This window comes from Anser cygnoides, chromosome 18 (assembly GCF_040182565.1).
Source record: "Anser cygnoides isolate HZ-2024a breed goose chromosome 18, Taihu_goose_T2T_genome, whole genome shotgun sequence".
Classification (NCBI taxonomy): Eukaryota; Metazoa; Chordata; class Aves; order Anseriformes; family Anatidae; genus Anser; species Anser cygnoides.
In genome coordinates, this window is record NC_089890.1 from 7,571,417 (window position 1) to 7,585,885 (window position 14,469).

A 14,469-nucleotide genomic window follows, 5' to 3' on the forward strand; every position below is an offset into this window, starting at 1 on the left:
GCAGGCTCTGCCCTGCAGCAACGAAGTGCCGGCTGCGGGAGGGATGGCTCATCCCTGCGCCGCTGCCAGAACAGGGCTGGAGCCAGGAGCGCTTAATTCGCGAAAACTCCTACGGCTGTGTAGGGAAAGGAACATTCTCCAAGTCACCGCCGTGCCGTTTTGGCTTCGCTGGCGTGCGTTCGCGATGAGAAAAGGGCCGTGCTGGTGGCTCGGGCCAGATCCTCAGGGGGTGCCGGCTGCGGCTGCCCCGCGCTCCCCGCCGAGCAGGAGCCCTCGCCGCAGCTCCCGGCATGCAGCCTCGGGAACAGCAGCCCCCCGGGGATGTTCTGATTACCCGATCCCCAGATAACAATCATTAAGATAAAGCTACAGTCGCAGATAGGTGCAGAAACACTTTCTGCTGTCTATTTTTTTTTTCTTTTTACCCACGGATGTGCTTTGCTGAGGTGGGACAGCTTTATATTCCCCGCTTCACCTCGGTGACACCGAACTACAAAGACTGGTGTAGCTCTTATGTTTATTAGTAAAATCCTGCCAGGCACAAGCACGGTGACGATCTCCCACATGCAGAGTCTGTTATTGCAAATACCAAATCACAAGGGTCTGAATCAATAAACCATCTCCCAGCTATGAGCAGCAGGTTGGAAGATTACATATTGCTTCCAAACGCCGGTTTTATGCGCTGTTCCGTGACACGATAGTTGCCAGGCTAACAGGATTACCGGCGGGAGGAGGAGCCGGGCAGGGATTGCATAGCATCCCAAATTTCACGTCTAGGCGGTGATGACAGGCGGCTGTTAGTGATGCATGGCGATGGACCAAAGTGGCCAGGGTGTAAAACACCGTTGAAAAGGAGCGTGGAGCTTCTCAGCGCCCGACGGCTCCGGAGGAGAAGGTCAGGGGAAGCTGAGCCCATCTCTTTCATTATCCGGTGATCCTGAGTTAATGGCTGAAGTTCCTCTGGAAAAGGAGCCGACTCCTGCTGTCGGTGGTGGCAGTGGGATGGTCGTTTCGGGTGTGCTGCTGGCTCTGCTCTTCCCAAGAGTATGATGGTGGGGAGAAAAGGCAGGGGTTTCTTTCTGCCTACACACTGCGTCTCGGGGATAAAGAGAATGTGGAAACAGGAAAAGGAAGGATGCTTAGAAAAAGTCATCATTAGGTGAGCAAAGAAAGGAAAGAGGAAACCTCCTTGGTGGATGTGCTCAGGGCACGTGGTCTCATCAAGGATGAGCCTCTCCCAGCCCATAAAATCTGCTGATTGTCTCCTGCCATGAGAAGCTGCTCCGAGATGGCCGGGTTTTGGTCAAAGTTTAGATTTGGGGACGAGACCCCTAGAACCAAAGAGCTGAGCTGGCCCCAGGAGGGCAATGGCCAAGGTGGCTGGGGGTACCTCGGTCTCTGTAGCCACCGTCGATAGGACCATCCCCATGGGGACGATGCCCCTGTCCCCTTTGTGCTTTGCTCCCCCAGAGTCCAATCCCGGCCGACTCGCCACGCTCGCTATTGCTGGTGCAAACCTCCTGACTGCATCTTGTAAAGGTTGCGAGGCAGGTGGAGGGGCACCGGCAGGCGCGTCGGCGCTCACCGGGGAGGGAGAGCTTCAAAAGCGGCACGGAAAAATCCTGCAGAAACCTGCCAGCCAAGTGAATAGAAGCAAAGCCCTGCTGACACGGATAAAACCAGCACGGGTGTGTTTATCTCCTAGCGCTCTCCCACTGCCACGCGCTGTGTCACCCGGCTCGCGGTGTCCTTCTGCATCCTCCTGCTCCTGGCTGAGGCTTTAGTGATGGGAATGAATTCATCGAGCTGTCCAAACCATTTCCCATGCAGCATCTCTCTAATTGGGCATTAATTAGGCATTAGTTAATGAATGCTTGAAATAATTTATCTTTGGATGTGTCCAGTTTGCAGTCTTACTTTTAACAGCATTATACTCATTATTAGATTAACATCATTATAAATGTTCTCCATTACCTGCTTGTTTCCATTGTCTTAGCCTTATTACTGAGAGTGAAAATCACTCCTCCCGAATGCATTATTGATGAGTAAGGACTTTCTATATGCAGCGCGGGATTAATTGTTATACAGCGTAATGCATTTAGCGTGAAGCCTCAATTTGTGCAAGAGCTGAAACGGCCAGAAGAATGCAGACGCCCGGAGACAGCGTGCTCGTCCAGACGCAGCAAACCTCCCCGTGCCGCCCAGCCCTGCCCACCTTCCTCCCCACACCGGTGCCAGCGCAGGAGGAGAGGAGAAAGGCTGGGTTGGTACCTGGGATCACGGGGGCAGCTTCCAGTGGCTGCAGCACATCCCTCATCACCACGGGGATGCTGGCCGCGGCTTGGCGCCGCGTACAGCCTGTCCCCACTGCACCGCAGGGCTGTACCTGTGCCGGGCGTTTTCTTGCATTGTAAGTGTTTTAATGCTTTGCCGTGTCTCACAGGGCTGTAGCGGTTTATTTAGAGATGCAATGCTGTGTACTTTCATTAGGAGTCCTCAGCTAGGACCTAGGAGAAGAAGGGATGCTCCGGCCCCAGCGGGGTCACCGGCGTGCATGGAGCCCCCAAGGCGCAGCCCTCGCCCGCTGGCTTTGTTCGCTGCTTTTCTCAGCACCGTGGTCTCGCCTCTCCACCCTGGCAAGCTATGTGGGTCATGGCCCGCCTGGTTCTCCGGCAGGATCTGGTCTCTGGGATGGAGCAGGTTGCTTCTCTCTCAAATCTCTCCTAAAACGCCATCTGCTTGGGGAGCCCTATCTTAGCTCCTGTCTACATGCGACTTGTCCGACTGCTCGCTGTGTCCATTACCAGTTCTGCTCAGGCTGTTAGATTTATAAGCTCTTTAGAGCAAAGCCCTCGTCTTCTGGCTGCTGATTTATGGATCTTTACTGCCATAAAACACTATGTATAGCTGCTACATAATATAAATAATAATACTTAACCAGAGCAAGCTACAAGTGGGGACAAAGCATCTGGCTTCTGCTCGCAGTCTGTGTTATCAAAAAGGCAGGAGCCTGCTCATCACTCACACTCTTCTGAGGCCAAATTCGCACCTGGTGCAACACTGCCCGTAGCTATCAACCAGCTACAGAGAGAGATCTTCCTGCCCCATTCACACCCCGTACCTATCAAAGGAGCCTTTCTAAATCAGCCCTGAGTGAACTCGGGCACACAGACACAGCCGCGACCCCACGGGAAAATACACTTTGAAACTTGGGAATGAACTTGAAATGGGATGTTCACGCCACGACAGAGAGAAACTGTTGTTTTAGGGAGGAAAAGGAGCCTCGAATGGTCACAATTTCATATGCCAGCTGAAGGACGATGAAAGGCAAGGCCTGAGCAGAGACAGCCACTGGGTGCAAGCCAAGAGCTCAACTTCAGATCTGGGACGGTTTGACAAAGCAGTGTCAGACCCGTGGTTAGGAGCTGCCTTTTTTTTTTTTTCCCCTCTCTCCCCCTGCTCCCGTTGCGGCACAGAGGCTAAAATAAACAAGCCTGCCCTGACTGTCACGAAGGCCAAATTCCCCAGTGAGCAGCAGTTTGCTTTCAGCTTCTGTGCAAAGCCGTCTCGGTGCCCGCCTCGCGCCCCACGCCGCTGGGGCATCCTCGGAGCCCCCGCTCCCTGCAGCACCAGCCGCCGGACACGGCACGAGAGCTGCCTCTCGAGCTGCAACCACCCATCCACCTTCATCACTTTTTTTTATTTTATTTTTTTTTCCAAACGGTGTCATAAATAACTGACAGATCCCAGCTGTTTGGAGTTATGGTTTCTGATGGAGTGACAGCTGCTCCCAATCCCCCAGTCATCACCCCGGCAGTTCTGGAACATTTCAGCAACATAAAAATCATTGGAGATAATTTCGGTTTTGCATAATTTGGTTAGGCAAGCTGTGATTTAATGGCAATTATGACCTCCGAGGCAGAAGATGAGCTTGGAGGCTACCGGCTTCACACGACTTTAGCTGGGGGTGCGGCGTCAGGGATATTCCAGCGAGAAGGCACGGCGAGAAGAAACCCTCCCGCAGCAGCTGGAAACTGCGTCCTTGTGCTGGCGAGTGGAGAGGCTGTTCCCAGGGGAAGACTCATGCAAGAAAATTTGGAGGGAATATTGCTAGGGAAAGCTTCGGGAAGGGGCTGCTGCCAGAAGATGCTTTCGGAGGCATCTTTTAAAGCAAAACCAGGGAAAGGCTTTAGTCTGGGGATGCTGCAGCCCTTACACACTCGCTGTAACACCAGTACTTATTGGGCTAGTGGGTGCAAACCTCTGTTAGCCACCCCGACCCCCACTGACAGGGTTCCTCTCGTCCTGTGCTGTGTTCCCTCCCATCCCTGGTGCTTTTTGGCCACCTCGGAGCCCAGTGGTTTTCATTTCTCCAGCAGTGGCCGAGCACAGCAAAGCCTTCATCAGCCTGGCTGCGTTGGGTGGGCGGTGGAGGATGGAGAAGCGTGCTCAGGAGCAATGAGAACATCACGGTGCTTCTGGCCAGGGGGTTCAGGAGGAGAAAGGTGTTGCCTAAGAGCAGAAGCATTGTCTGGAGCTGAGGAGGTCCAGCTATCGCCACCTCCATCACTGCTGTCAGCCAGCCTGGAGTGTGCTGCGAGCCGAAGCTCAGGGCAGAGCTGGGGGCAGAGGCACCCGAAAATCAAGTCCTTTAGGACGTCGCAGATTTGTTGTACATTTGCTGACCCAGTATCTGGAGCTATTCCCCTTCCTCCACCAAAGTCAAGGCCAAGGTCACCTGGAAGTTTCTGGATCATGGTCATTAACTCCTATTGCAGTTTGAAACCAGACCATAAATTTCATAGTGTAATAATGTAAAAATCAATAACTCTGTTTGAAACAATAGCTTTGTCTTCCATTTCAGCCGGGGCTGATCCCTCCCTGCGGACCGCGTCCCTCTGAATCACGCAGACAAAGAGAGGGACGAGGGTGGCGGGGCGGCTGCTCGCCCGCCAGGTGTGCGGCCCCTGGGCTGCTGCAGATTCAATTAGTTCATTTATCCCTCTCTCGCAGTTAAACCCGAGGATGATTTAAAAGGGAAAAAAAAAAAAAAAAAAGAAGCTGGTTGCTGAGAAGGGAGCCTTTTATGCTCAGTCTCTTTGACATCCTGTCCGACGCGGCGTCCCTTAGGCTTTCTGTGCCTGCAGAAGAGCTGTACCAGCCAGGGATGCTTGAGCTCGCGCTGCTCTGCTCCCCCTGCCATCCACCATGGGCAGCGGAGCCAAACCAAGGCTCCCGGCAGGGGCTGCAGGAGCTCAAAAAAAAAAAACCAAATGTCCGCTCTTTTCCAGCTCCGGCTTTCCGGGCGAGGGAGGTCTGGCTTCGTTTGCTTTCTTATTTTCTGTTGTTTGCTGTAGCACCAACTCGAAATATACATCGAGAGGCAGGATTGTCTTTCACGTGTTGGTGGATGTGTGATCCTCAAAAACAAATTAGCACCGATTCACTTCTATATAGAGTGCAGCCATCAGGGAATCGCTCCTGAATTCACAGCGAAGGAAAGCAATAATGCTTCCAGCACGCTAATCCTCTCCGAGAGCAGCCCCTGAACTCTCTCCCAGTGCTGGAGGCACCGCTGGAAATTACAATTGCAGTGAAAAATAATAAATAAATACAGAAATTGGCAGGGTTTGTGCAGGTCCAGAGGATTTGTACCCTAATATGGAAGTCCCTGTTTAATTAGCACTCCTCTTGGCGGCTGCATCTCCTCCCCGCTCTGCTCGGGCTGAAGGAAAGGGGGAAGAGCAGAAGCCAGCGGTGGGAGCGGCTGTGGGATTGGAAGCTCGGATCTAAAAACTTGTTTAATTTAAATGCTCACTTCAGGACGGATCTGTGCAGAAGCAGAGGGAATGTAGAGCGTGTTTTCCCCGTGTAATCCGCCCTACTTAACCCCACTTTGCCGTGCTCCTCCCGCTGCAGCAATGCCCCCCGAGCACAGGGAGAGGATTCGGTTCGAGGCTCGGGTGCTACCACCGACCTGGTGTCTCGGCACGGAGGGAAAACCACCACGTTTGTGGGAGGGAGGGTGATTGAAATCCTACTGCTGGAGATCTTTTTGTGCTCCCGTGCCTTGTCCCATCAGGCACGAAGGTCCTGCTTGGATCTTCCCGGAGCTGGTGCATGGGAGGGAAGCGGCATCCTTGGGTTTGTGGATGGGTAACAGAGCCGCTGGGTCCTGCTGTGCTTGGAGATGTCACTACAAACCATGATACTTCTGCTCCTCCAGGCCTGAACAGCACAGAGGATGCCACGAGCATCCGGCAGGTACGGCTCCTGCAGGATCTTCAGCCCCGGTGCTGCCACCCCGACACCCTGCAGGATCAGGCCCCGGCGGCAGCGCCGGCAGCCAAGAGCCAGGACGGGAATTGGCAGAGGCCAGGGAGCTCTTCAGGTCCTTGAGAAGGGACTGATAATTCCAATTGCCCCCAAGGAGAGAGAAATAGAAGAGGATGACTTAAGCTTAGTGGATTGTCTGAGGCTCTCAGGGGATCATCAGATGCTTCCACTCCCTTTTTGTCCTGAGGTGACAAGTTTCTTTCCCATTCACAGAAATGCAAAATAGTTCATTCACAGGCATAATAAGGACGGTATCCTTTGTAAAACAGCGGCTACCAAGATCTCTGAGGTGCTTTACAGTGAAACAATTGCAGATGAAATGACAAAAACCACCCAAGATTAGCACGAGCCAGCTCAGTATCAAACGCCGAACAAACTAATGCATAGAGAAAGCAGATTCACCCGCTCCTTCCCCTTGCCAGCAGCTGGCTAGGACCCGCGAAGGCTTTCCTTAGGACTGGAAACGCAGCCAGAAGAGAGCAAACATGAGATCTAGGAGCAAAGCGACAGCTGCCCCGCTTCCAGGCCCTCTCTCTGCTGCCCACTGCCTGCTCCCCATCCCCGGCAGCGGGGCCTTGGGGATGTGCTGGATTTTCTGCAGGGCAGAGCCTCACCTGGATGTCACTAAATGGAGGCACAAAGAGGAGAACAGCCCTTCTGCGGGGTTTTTATGCTGGCACAGCTAATAGGGCGAGCTTCATCCCTACAAACGCGTGATCCCGACCTCAGCCGCGTCCTGGGCCACCGAGCTCCGCGAGCCAATTACGCACCGCGTCGCGGCCGCTGCCTTTCATCCCTTTTCAGTCTTTTCTGCATTTCACATTTACTGCGTGTCCTTGCGTTTTGTGGAGAAGAGGGCAAATTGGAGCCCGCGATGCGCCTTCTTCCCCATTCAGCAGCACATAATCCTGCCTGCAGCAGGGGGGAAGGAGACTGGCAGGCGGGCATCAAAGCGGCCAGCTCTGTCACATTTTCTTCCCACAAAAATAAAGCCATTGCGTCATTTGGAGCTGGCCAGCCTCAGGTCTCTCTCTCCCAACCCCTAAAGGGGCGCAACAGCTCCATTCCTGGGCCTTTGGTCCCCCCCCCTCGGGGCGAGGTGCGTGACACCGAAGCCGTCCCCAGGGGAGGTGCGTGGCGGCGCGGGCTGTACGAGACCCCTCCTGCTTCGCGCTCAACTTTTTACCAGCACACAGAAAGCTCGCGAAAAGCAGAGCGATAAAAGCACGGCGATAATAGCCCCACTGCGCCTCTGCCCAGCATCCGGGCCGGATCCCGGCCTCGCCGCTCCCCCAGCACACGTCACCCCGGGAGCAGGCTCGTTGGAGGTGCTGAGCACTCCCAGCACCACGTGAACGCCCGCTATTGCTGCGTTAAAAGCTTCATAAAAATAACTTGTTAACGGGATGCGTTGCCATCGCCGGCGGCTGGTGAGATCGCTGCCGATCTCTGCTCCTTGAACGCAGCAAGGCCGAGCAATTACGGGGTGGGGGCTGCAAGGTCTCGGCGGTCTAATTTCTATTAATTAGAGCCCGCGTGCCATCCTGTCACCGCGGGGAGGAGGGACTGGGGTGACAGTCGGTCCTTGTAGCAGCTGGGAGAGAAACTGCAGCCGCTGAAGGCTGCTGAGAGGTGGTGCATGCTTTGGGGCTGGGTCAGGGAACCGAACGGGGTGGGCAATTTGGGGGCTTTGAAACCAAAGTCCCCTAACGTGCACCGGGGAGCGCTGGCTCTGGTGATTTTGTACCGCCTTAGGACCAAATGGAAAAGCCAAGCTGATGGCTCAGTGTCCCCTGAGCCTGGCGGGGCTCCCGGTGGATGCACACCAGGACCCTGCTGGCCAGGCAGCGGCGGCTGCTGTGGCTCGGGGGCCCCGCACGCCCCGCACGTGACTTCAGCCCCTTCCCTTCGAGCTAATCAGAGCCTGTTCCTCGGTAAGCCATTACAAATCCCGTTACGATCCCTTCTTTGCTAGGTAATAACGGTTACTGCGAGACATATGGAGACCTGGGAGCGGCGCAAAGCCATCCGTGGCGGCACGCGTCCGCGCTAGCAATAGGGCATCGTGTGCAAGTCGGGCGTCGGAGCCTCTGCAATCCGTTTCCCCAAAGAGCAGGTGGATGTATCGGGGATGTAATGAAAAAACCCGCAGCTGCAGCCCAAGAAGGAAGCGGCGGGGAGGGGTGAACATGTGCGTTGGCACGCGTGCACCGTGGTGCCGGTGATACCGGAGCCTCTCCAGGAGCAGCTGTGCCTGCTGGAGACGGGCAGGCTGAGGCAGACAGCCTAAAGCTCGCATTAGGAAGACCGCTGGGGAGAAATATCTCCATCTGGAGACAAGGGGGCACGGCCGGGCGGTGAGAGCGTGCACCGTGTCTGTGCCGGGGAAGCGGCTGGGGCTGGGTGGGGGTGCTGTGGGTGCAGGGATGCCCGGTTTTCGGAGGTGCTGAGTCAGCAGAAGTGGCAGCAGTGGGGATGCAGGGTGGCCTCGTGTGCTGCTTCGTGTCTGCTTGCAGCGTAATGAAAGGGACATTTCCCTTCCGACAGCTTCCGGAAGCAATCCTGCCCCCCATGAGATGAGCAAACATCCCTTCCTCCCCCTCCCAGTTTGCCAGCATCCTCCTGGGACTGGGCAGGGGGGGAGGCTCAGCCTTCGGGAAATCAGCACTGCTCACTGATGCTCAGCCGCAGCTTTCCTAAAATACACAGCCCTGCCCCCAAGGAGCCTCGCTGCGCTCCCAGGGCTGTCGGGGAGGGCTCAAGGGCTGCAGCCACGCCAGTGCCACCGTCACACCTGGCTGAGGGCTGGCGGTGCTGAGCCTTTCCCAGCGCCACGGGGAGGAATCTGAGGCAGCAAGCGGCACGCCGGGATGTAGCAAGCCTTTTACCCTCAGCTTGCTCCCGTCGTGTTGCTTAAATACACATTTTGCAAAGTTAAAACAAATTGCAAGCAGCAGAAATAGTTTTGTGCTCTTCAAAAAAAAAAAAAAAGAATAAAAAAAGAAACAGGAAAAAAAAAGGAAAGAAAGGGAAGATCTTGGCACGAGGATAAAGGAAGGCGACTGAGATGCTCATTAAAACTGAGGGGCTCCAATTCCCCGTCCAAGTGGCCACATCTTCTCCAGAGGCTCCCGGAAGCTTTGAAATGCCTTGTCAGGCACAGCCTTTCATCCTACCTGATTCCAGCTAAATTCATGGACCCAGACATTTTCGCTGGAAACGGGAAAGAGGGAGCACCTCCATTCTGACTCCTCACTTCCCATCTGATCGCTGTTGATACAATTTATTCCTGTGACAGCATCTGCTGCTTTCATGCTCTTTTGTTCTGAAGTACAACTCGTCTTTGTTAGTCCCATTTTCGGGCCTTTCATCAGTCGAGGCACAACATAAAAGGCGTTTAAACACCCCTGCTCAGAAGGCAGGCAGGGGGAGCGGGGACCGACAGGTCCCCCTGCCTGGCCCCGCCACGCTGCCCCCACCTCCCGCTGAAATATTCGCAATATTTCACAGCAATTCTATGAAATTCAAGTTTTCCAGGTGCAGTGTTGCGTAGAGCCCTTGGTCTGCATCTCCACCACGAGCTGCTCCCCAAAAACCCTCCCTGTGTGAGCATGGAGTGGCATTCCCCTGCAAGCAGCACCAGGGACTGCAGGGTTTGGCCCTGTGATGCTCCCAGCTTGGTACTTGGCTGAGCGCCCTCCTGGCCTGCCCACACCCCCCTGCTCCTGCTTCGATTCCCCTGCGATATTTTCCCCTCCGGTAAGTGCTGAGCTCCTGTTTGCCTCGTCCCGGTGCGGTTACAAAGAAATTGCTGCAAAATTTTCTCATGCTGTCGCTCTCCCGGCGAGGGCGCGGAGCAGCCGCTTCTCCCCCGGGTGCTGTGCGGATTGCTGCCGCCCGAGATGCCTCTGCCAGCTGCCCAGCACCTCTCCTCCTTCCTTCCATCCCTCCCTTCCTGCACACCTTGCGTGCTCACCAACCTCATCCCCCAGCTCCCAGGAAAGCGATGTCAGCCGGAAAGCCTGCTGCCTTTTATCGGGGTAATCTTTTGGGTTTCATTTAGCGCCTTGCTCTTCCCAGTGAACCTCCTTGTTGCGAGCTCTTTGCAAATTGCGACTTTTAACTCGTCGCTGGTGAGCAAACGTGGAGAACAAACGTGCAGGATGGGGTCCCTCTGTTCCCCAACACATCCCGACTGAAACGAAGGCGCAGGGCAACGATGGGTAGCACTGGCTGCAACAAGCACCAAACCCATCGTCGCCCCTATGGCCCTGATGCTGCTCCGAGGTCTCTCCAAGAGCTGAAAACGCTGAATTCCTGCTCTAGGATAAAAAACACCGTGGTCCCGCAGACCCTTCGGAGGGAGCAGAACAGCCAGGCAGGATCCAGGCATCGCCCGAGCGCCCGGGCACAAATCAGCGCATCGCGAGGTGGGGAGAAGGCGAGCGATCCCGACGGCTATCCGAGCGCGCTGCCTGCCTGCTCCTGATTAAATTATGGTGCTCAAGTTCACCATCTGAGCCTCGCGCAGCACGGACCGCAACCGGCAGAGAGGCGGATTACAGCCCCGTAATTCAATCACGGGGCACAGCCGATGTCGCAGGCGGCAAGAAGAGCTGTCGCTATCAATACCGAGCCCTCGGCAGCCTGCCCTGTCGGCTCCTGCCCGGCGATGAACGGAGACAGCTTCATGGGGACTGGGTTTCCTAAAACACCGCCGAACGGCCGTGTGGCTCCGTTAAGGCGTCGGGATGGGATGAAGTTGGTGTTTGCGTGAGGGTTTGGGGCTGGTGCGGCTGTGGTGCCGTGGGGAGCGGGGCAGGGGGGCAGCGAAAACCTGTAGGGATGGGTGGGAAGGGAAGGGGAAGGGGAATTGGAAGGAGAAGGGGAAGGGGAAGGGGAAGGGGAATTGGAAGGGGAAGGGGAACGGGAAGGGGAAGGGGAAGGGGAAGGGGAAGGGGAAGGGGTGATGCTCCTGGCCCTTGCGCTTTGCTGCTGGAGCGAGAGAGGGAGCAGGTGCCCCATTGTCTCCCAGCCCAGTTTTCCCAGCACAAAGAGAAAATGGACCAGGAAGCTACAATTTAAGAAGAGCCCAAGCTGGTTTTACATAAGTCCGAGAAGCAAGGAAGAAGGAGATGGAGTGCCGCTTCCCAACTGACACTGTGAACCAGCGAGCGTGACTAAAACTTGGGGAGGGTTTGCATAATGGGGACGCACTTTTCTGCTCTGCCAAGGTGTTCAGGTACCATGGTGATGCGCGCAGCATAAAAACTTTGACAGACACTCAGGGAGATAAGTGTGGAGGGACACAATCAACTGAGAAAGAAGAGAGACGAGAAATGGGAAGGCACTTGCTGTGCGTGAAAGCATTTACAAGGTCAACAATTAGGCGTGCGCCGCTGCGAGGTTTGGGCTGGGGAAGCGAGGGTGGCCCAGGAGCTGCTGGGGATGCCAGCGGGGATGGGAGCGAGCGTGAGGCTCCAGCTCCAGCCCCATGGGCTGGGTTAGGTCCCGAGCCCAGCACCAGATCCAGCAGCAGCAGCTCAGGGCAGTGTGGCTGTGCTGGTTTCTGACTCCCCGGCAGTAAATTTGGTGGTGCCAAAGAACAGCGTGCGGAAACGCCGCGATGCAATAAAGTCACCAAGCTTTCACCCAGAGCTGGGCTTTGCAGTGTGGCCTCTTTGGGCAGCCTCACATCTGGAGGCCTTTGCTGCCCGACTGGGGGCTCTTAGGGAGCAGCCTTGCGAGGAGCTGGCTGGCCGGGGCTCGCCGCTTTGCCCTTCTCCATCCCTCGCCCCACTGCCGCTGCTCCGAGGGGCCAGGGCTCCGCGCAGACCTGCAGGCGCCCGGGGGCTTCGGCTCCTTCTTGCGGTTCCAGCCTTGAACCCGCCGGACTCGGCGAGTCCTGCTGCGGGTTTCTGAGCAAGAAAGAGATGCTGATTCCTTGAGAAACGAGGAGGCGAAATCCAATTGTGCACTATAGCGCATCTGCGGCTGCCATTAACCTGTCTGTGTACTTCTGCGGCTGTCCATTTCTCTCCGCTGACAGCCGGGACTGCCCGGAGCGCGCTCTGCCCGGACCGTAAAGGGATTTGTTTCTCCGCGCTGCAGTGGCACAGCGCAGAGCTGACAAACTGTGCCGCAGGCGCTTCCCCGGTGCTCTGCCCTGCTTCCGAAGCGGTGCGCGAGCTCATCGCCCGCCCGGCCAGCCGGATAGCCACGGCGTGGCTCAGCGCAGCAGGACGGAGCTCCCACCGCCCCGCTGCCTTCTGGCCCCAAAGCATCCCCAAAACCCAAAACACGAGGCCAGAAAAGAAAATGCTATCAGGGTTTGGGGGCGTCGTGGAGGCAGACACCCAAAGGAGAGGCTGGGTCCTTGGTAGGAGGCTCACGGTGCTGTGTCCATCAGCGGGGCAGAGGCAAGAGCTGATGGAGAGCAGAGCTGGCAGCTCGTTTTGGGGCTTGGAGAGCTCACCCGAAGGCAACACTTGCTGTGGACAGCACGAGAGGGCTGGGGCTGAGGGATCTGCCCCGGTTCTGGGGAGGCAGCATCACAGGGAGGCAGCAGCCGGAGCATCCCCGAGCGCACAGAGCATCCCTGTGCTCCCTCCTGGCTCCCCCAGGGGATTAAAAGGAGCTGATGCGACGGGGCAAGGGAGGAAGAGAGAGGGAAGGTGGGGAGCGGGGGGACGCGCAGCCGGTCGCATCGTCTCCCTGCATTCCAGCTTCATTTGCGGATTTATTAAATCGAGAGCCAATTTCAACATCATTTCTTTCAAGCAGCTCCACCTCGCAGGTGTGTGGAATTTATTTGAGATAAAGAAAACCATTACAGAGAGACAGCAATCTTCAAAGACCACCTCAGAGACCTCAGAGAAATAAAAACACTAGCCCGTGCAAATGCGCAATTAAGTTTCAAAATACTTGTGCTCCATGAAAAGCTCCGTCCCTGCAGAGAACAGGCCTTTAAGGCAATTTTCCCAAACCCTATTCAGCATTCACTCAAAAACGCCTTTTAAAAACAACGTGTGATTTTCCCTCTCTGCCTCGTTCCTCCTCCCCCTCGGCTCGCGCTCAGCCAGGTACGAGCGAGGCGGCCCCGCTCTGCGACGCGGTCGCTCTCCGTTTGGAGATGATGGAGAGCACTTGCAGGGCAGCACCGGACCCTGGCAGGGCTCAATTTGGGGCCGGGCTGCTCCATTTGGGAATTATCCGCACCCGAACTGGGGCTGGCAACCCGGGTATTTGGTATTTTGGGGGAGAAAGGTGCTGTGCCTGGGGACTGCTCGCCTCCCGGTCCCAGCTGTTGGAGCCTCGCATCCCTTATTCCCGGGTCACTCTCTGCTGGGTGGTTAATTAAAAATGCGTAATTAACCTGTGGAACGCACCGCCACGAGGTATCAGCGAGGCCAGGAGCTTAGCGGGATTCGGGGGAGGATTATATGTTTAAATGGATAATGAGAGCATCTGCTGCGATGTTAGTGGGGATAAGGCAGATTTAGGGCTCGCAGCCTGCTGTGCTGGGGTGCCGGCCCCAAGCTCCAACGGCTGAGGGTGCAGGAGGGGACCCACGGAGCCAACTCGAGGGGAAAAGCCTCTGGTCCCCCCTGAACGTGACAAAGGGACGAATGTGCCCGTGCATGCCCGCTTTCTGGAAGGCAAGGAGATTTCAGGTGCATTTCCCCATGGAGGACGGGTCCGTGCTTTTGTCTTTTGTGAGGGCTGGATGCGGTGGCGATGCCCACCGTGCCATCAGCCCTCCCTTGAACCCGGGGGCCGGTCGTGTCCCTAGAGCTGTCCCCAGTTTTGGAGGACACCCCGTAACCTCCCTGAGTGCTCCCAGCTGCTCCTTGAGATCCAAGAGAGAGCGTCCAGCACATGCAGCACTGTCTTGCAAGCAGAGCCCTGCTTGTGCACACGAAGCGCTTCATCACCCCAAGGTTGTGGCACGCGAGCACAGACCAAGAACGGGATCAAGCCTTGGCAGAGCTGCTGGTGCAGCGTTTGCCCAGCTCTAGGCTGCGCTGCCCACGCAAGGGGCTGTTGCTGGAGGTCTCCACTGCTGAAATACGGACTTGCATCCACCCGATTTGGGCTGGGACGCTGAATCTGCTCCCCTTGGGTGTTACACTC

The 14,469-nt window shown here is 56.2% G+C and overlaps 1 protein-coding gene across 1 annotated transcript in view; it reads right to left on the reverse strand.

The window, feature by feature from the left end:
- RTN4RL1 (reticulon 4 receptor like 1) overlaps positions 1-14,469 on the reverse strand; it is a 30,545-nt gene that overhangs the window by 4,680 nt on the left and 11,396 nt on the right. The window lies entirely within an intron of this gene.